This window comes from Elephantulus edwardii, unplaced genomic scaffold (genome assembly GCF_000299155.1).
Source record: "Elephantulus edwardii isolate Elephantulus edwardi_28Jun2011 unplaced genomic scaffold, EleEdw1.0 scaffold00158, whole genome shotgun sequence".
In the NCBI taxonomy this organism is placed as follows: Eukaryota; Metazoa; Chordata; class Mammalia; order Macroscelidea; family Macroscelididae; genus Elephantulus; species Elephantulus edwardii.
Genome location: NW_006399908.1, coordinates 5,758,943 through 5,764,923, shown reverse-complemented (window position 1 = coordinate 5,764,923; position 5,981 = coordinate 5,758,943).

The following is a 5,981-nucleotide window of genomic DNA, read 5'->3' as shown; positions in this document are numbered from 1 at the left end:
GAAAGTTTTCTTCTAGTAACTATTTCACAATTATTTTTGGTAATTTTTTATGTCTTCCTTTTCTAGAATTTGAATTATGCATATGTTATTCTTCATTGTCCCACATTCATTATTATTTATTGTTGGGCATTCCTCATATTTTCCCTTTTAATATACTTTTTTTCTCTAGTAGATCAATGTGGAAAGCTCTTTTATTTCCCTAATTTATATTCCTCTTCTTCAGTTCAGCTCATCTATCCCTCCAACACGTTGATAGCTTCTGAGAATCTGGTCCTAATAGTGTAGACTGCTGTTTCTTGTTCTTCTAAAGCTTCTAATGTTTCATTGATTTTATCTGATTTGTCCTGAATAGCTTTTTAAAGTTCCTCTTGGCTTTTGCTTGCAGATTCCTACAATTCTTCAGGCTTTTCTTTCATTCATTGAAAATACTCTTCCATTTACTCTTCTTTTTAATTCTGTGGTGGGATGTTCAATAAGGTTTTCCACCTTAAAGAAATCCTTTGGTTCTGTATTTTGATCACTTTTTGGGTGACATTTAATTTTGGTTTTTGTATGGAGTGTGAAGTAGTTTGGTTCTTTGTGCCATTGCTTTGATACAATTTTATTACATCAGTTCCCACTGGGTTACATGTCTAGAGACCTTAACTGGGGAACTCAATGCTCCAGTAGAGGGAGGCCCATTCACCCATTCTCTAGACTCCTCTAGTTCCTGGGCTCAAGAGAAGACTTGTCTCAGTCAGGGAGTTCAGAATTCCAGGGAAGGGGAGGGCAACTCACTTTGCCTCTGGTCCTTCCTCCCTGATCCATGGCTATTGGAATAATTCACCACAGCTGGGAAATCTCCAGGAAGAGACATTACTCTGCCTCTAGTCTTTCCTCTCTGGTGATTTTTTTTTCTTTTTAAAAAATTTGCCCATATATGGTATTATTTAAGGCTCTTATAGAATCATGACACTGTTTTAAAATATAGATGCAACTGAACTCTCTTTCACATCTTCTAGAACTCTTGTCCTCTGATTTACATCCTAGATCTTGACATAAGGCTCTACCTGTTTTTCTAAGATTGAATAGTGAAGGAAGTATAATAATACACAGTCTTGATTAGCATTGGTATGTCATAATTTAAATGATGCTTTATTAGAAAATCTGGATTTTGGAACAGTAAAAAAATATTATTAAATATCTCATGAAAGGACTTGAGGGGGGAATCTTAGTAATATGGGTACGAGGACATAGGAAGAATTGTTCCCTTCCAGTTTTGGTACTGGAGCAAAGTATTGAGCAAACTATGGACTGTCAAAAGGACACCCTGGAGGGTGGAGCTAAGTTGCTTCTTGGGGGCAAGGATTTTGCTCTTCTGTCTCATATACTTTGGGCATATTGCCAGTAGGAACCAATTTTTGGAGAATGGCATCATGCTTGGAAGGATGGTGTAAACTGCAGGAGAGAAAGATTCAGGATGAGATGGATTTACACAGTAACTGGGATGTGGAGGCAAGTGTGTCAGAGACAGTGAAATTAACTCAGGATAGGGCAGGATTCAGAGCTGTGGTGCATAAGATTGCTATTAGTCACAGGTAACTTGATGGCACAAAGAAACAAAACCAACAATGTAGCCTTGTAACCTTTTGGGAAAATTCTACCTTGTCATATAGAGCCAATATAAATTAGAATTAACTTGTAGGTGACAGGATTATTGAGATCCTAACAGAAACAATTATGCAAAGAAGACTTATTTTCTTTTGAATCTATCACTCTATACTATTTATAGACATCAGTGAGAAATAACCATTTTTTTTTAAATACAGTTGTTACTGGGTACTATTAAGTTAGAACTGACCCATAAGTGACCCTCCAGTGAGTTTTCAGAGGCTGTTAATTGCATGGGAGGAGATTGGTTCGTCCTTCTCCCACTGAGCAGCTAGTGGATTGGAACCATATGCCTTCGGCAAAGCAGGACAGTTTCTTACCACTAGGCCACCAGAGCTCCCCATATCAATGAATAAATTATTAAATCATGTAAGCTGATATTTTAGCTGGAACATCTGACTTTCAAAGAGGTATCTCTGATTTTTAGAGGCTTCTCTGGTGGCTTAGTGGTAAGGAACTGTACTGTTAATGCCAAGGTATAAGATTTGAATCCAGCAGCTGCTCCAGAGGAAAGACGGGTAATCTTTTCCCTTAAGATTTATCACCTTTGAAAAGTCTTAAAGGATAAACTGTGATTCTATTCCGGCTCGAGGTTACTGAACAACAACAATGGAAAGAATGTTCATAAGTTCACATTCTGCACCTGAAAATATTATAGAAAAACACATAATGCATATACAATTATTTTCTTGTTAAAACCTTATTGGATTTAATTATTGTTAGATGGAATATATCTGGGGTCTGCACACACTACAAGTAGTTATTAGTAATCTCATTGTGCATAATTCTGATTAATGGCATATTATTTACTAATTTCTTTATTTAGTAATGATGGTATCAGAAACTAGAAATTCCAAATTTTCTATATTGACTGAGTGAATTTAAACTCACATACATTAAATTTTACAAACATTTTCATTTTTCTTCCAAAACACAAACATACTTCAACTAAATTCAAAGCTACACTTAGCTAAGAAGAAATAAGAAAAAAGGTAAATGAGTTCTGAGAAAAACAAATATTACTTGGAATACAAAGTGCCTCCAGGATAATAGCAGCTCAGTGTTTGAATGCCAAAATAGCAGTTTCAGAGAAAATTGTAACCCTTATTCATTTAAAGCTAAAACTGAGCAAGATTTCTAGCATCAACATGACAAAGATCTCCATGGGTAGAAGCAGAGGGATGAGGATGTGCTGGGGGATGGGGTATTAATTATTAAGTTGTACAATTTGATGGATGGAGATGGTGAGGGAAATTGGAAGAATCTGTTCTGGAAAATAATGTATTCAAATTTTGTAAATAAACTAGTAAAATAAAAAAAAAAGAAAGCATATGGATTCATCATAAAAATTCTCATTATTTTAGTCATGGTCAAATGTCTGTATTGGGAATATGGTCATGGTCTCAATCTAATACAAACATTGATGTTTAGATGCAAAATAATCAAAGTTAATTGAAGTGACAAGTTGTCAGGACTTCCATGCTCTGGTTTCCAAGATGTAGTGCAAAAAGATTCATCAATTCAGTGTGATTGTAACAGGGCAATATTGACTAAAATGAGGACATTCACTCTCATTTTTAGGCTTGATTTCCAGCTTGAACCTGAATAACTCCTTTTAAATTGTTTAGAAAACCACGTTCTCCACTAATAAGCATAGCAATACTTTGTATTTGTAAAAGTCATGGTTACGTCAACAAGTGATTTATTCCTTTAGAAATCCACAACTGGAAATATTGTCCAGATGGGGGAAATTTTCTCAAATGTTGCTATAGTATAATACACATGTGAACTAAACTGTCATATATTAAAACAATCGAATTTTCTTCCCAAATTTGTAACTATACATTTCAAGTTTTCCATTACATATAAGGTTCCAGAAAATCAAAACCAAAAATAATCAACCGACTATGGTAACTGAATGAATCATCCAACTCAGTGTTACATATAGCGTCTAGTTCTTTCTTCTCTCTAATTGACTATATAAATGTACACAAAATCTGACAATTTTTCATGGCATGGCCATTGTCTTTACCATTATGATCCTAGTTTTGGTGATCTAGTGGCAAGAAACTGTGCTGTAATCCCATAGGCACATGGTTTAAGCCACCGGCTGCTCCGTGGAAGAAGGACGGGAAATCTCCTCCCCTCAGAAAACCTGCTTGTGGGTCAGCTATGGGCTCATTTCGACTTTATAGGACACAACAACAATAGTAGATGCCTACAAGCTTTAACTCTTAATTTTAATAAAAATGCATAAAATGATTATAATTATAATTCTGTTATAATTTTTCATAATTATAATTCCTGCATAAAAATTAATTGGAATTATCATGTAAATTGTAACTATAAATTCAAGTTATTATCTTTTAATAGCTTCAATATAATGTTATTTTTTAATCTAATACTAACCCAATAGATGAACCAAAAAGAATAAATTATATATTGAATCCACATTTTTATATATAGTGTATGTGTGGAAGAAGGAAGAGGAAATCAGTAGTCTAAAAGAGATCAATGAATAGAAGGCAGTAAAGGAATAGGTAGATATAAATATGTACTTGAGGAGGTAAGGAGAAAAAAGTAATAGATCAATAGTAATTAATGATATAAAATATCGCATAGAAATTATGTTATAAAAATGTACATGAATGATTATACAAAAATGAATGCTATATATAAATAATAAACTAAGAAAATATACATAATATAAAATATTACCACAAGCATATGAAACAGGAAAGAACAGATCATATACTATATCCATGTTTTCTATATTAGAAGTAATTATGTTGTTGTTAAGTGCCATTGAGTTGTAGGCAACTCATAGCAACCCTATGAAATGAAGACTTGAACACTTATATAACTTTCTTCATTTCTCCAAGTTCATAGGGTTTCTGGAGGCAAATATTTCAGAAGTGCATGCCATTCCTGCTTCCAGTCTTGTTTAATAAGGGAGGTCCACCAAACACTGTCCACAATGAGTAACCATTATCACATTAATATAATGTGTAGCAAGTGGAAAAAATACATTCATTACTGCTATTCTGCTGAAGATTATCCAAAAATAATTGGAAAAGCACATCAACAGAGAAATACCAGAAGTGCAGGCTGGGTTTAGAAGGGGTGGTAGGACTAGGGATATTATAGTAAATGTTTCATGGATCTTGGCAGAAAGCAGGGAGTAACAGAGGAATGTCTATCTGTGTTTCATTGATCATGCAAAGACACTTGACTTTGTGGGTTACAACACATTTTGGCTAACTCTGAGAAGAATGGGAATCCCGGAACACTTGATTGTGCTAATGTGAAACCTATATTGGACCAGGAGACTGTCATCAGAATACAGCATGAAACACTGCATGGTTCAAAATTAGAAGAGGTATGTACCAGGGATGTGTCCTATCTCCATACCTTTTCAATTTATATGCAGAATAGATTATCTGGGATGCTGAGCTCTATGAGGAGAAGTGTGGCATCAGAATTGGAGGAAGATTCTTCAACAATCTGTGTCATGGAGATGACACAACCATGCTTGCTGAAACTGAGGAAGCCCTGAAACACTTGCTGCAGAAGGTCAAGGGCTGCAGCATTCAGTATAGATTGAGGCTTAATATCAAGAAATCTAAGAGTCTCACCACTGGGCTGATTAGCAGCATCAAGATAGATGAAGAGATTGAGTCTGTTAACAGTTTTTATTTGGTTGGCTCCACAATCAACATTCATGGCAGCAGCAGCCAGAAAATTAAAATGAGCATTGCATTGGGAAACTCTGCCGTTAGAGACCTCTCCAAAGTACTGAAGAGCAACAAAGTCGTCTGGAGACTAAGGTCTGTCTTATACAGGCCACGATTTTGCAATCACTTACTATGTGTCAGAGAGCTGGACAATTACTACAGTAATAAGAGAATTGATGCCTTTAAGTTGTGGTGTTGGCGAAGAGTATTGAATACACCATGGACTGCTAAGAAAATGAACAGGTTCAACCTGGAGAGGGTTAAACCAGGCTGCTCCTTGGATGCAAGGATTCTGAAGCTTTGCATGACATATACATGGACATGTTGCAAAGAGGGATCAATCCATGGAGAGGTATGTCATGCGGGGGAGGGTGGAGGGATAGCGCAGGAGAGGAAGTCACTCTCTGTGAGATGAATTGATTCAGTGACTGGGGTAATGGGAGAAGGTGTGTCAGAGACAGTGACATTGCCACAGAATAGAGTACAGTTTAGGACTATTGTACATAGGGTCACTATGAGTTGCAGATGACTCAATGGCACATAAGAACAATAACAATAAAATTGGGAGCAAAATTAATTTCCCTTGGTAAGTTTTTT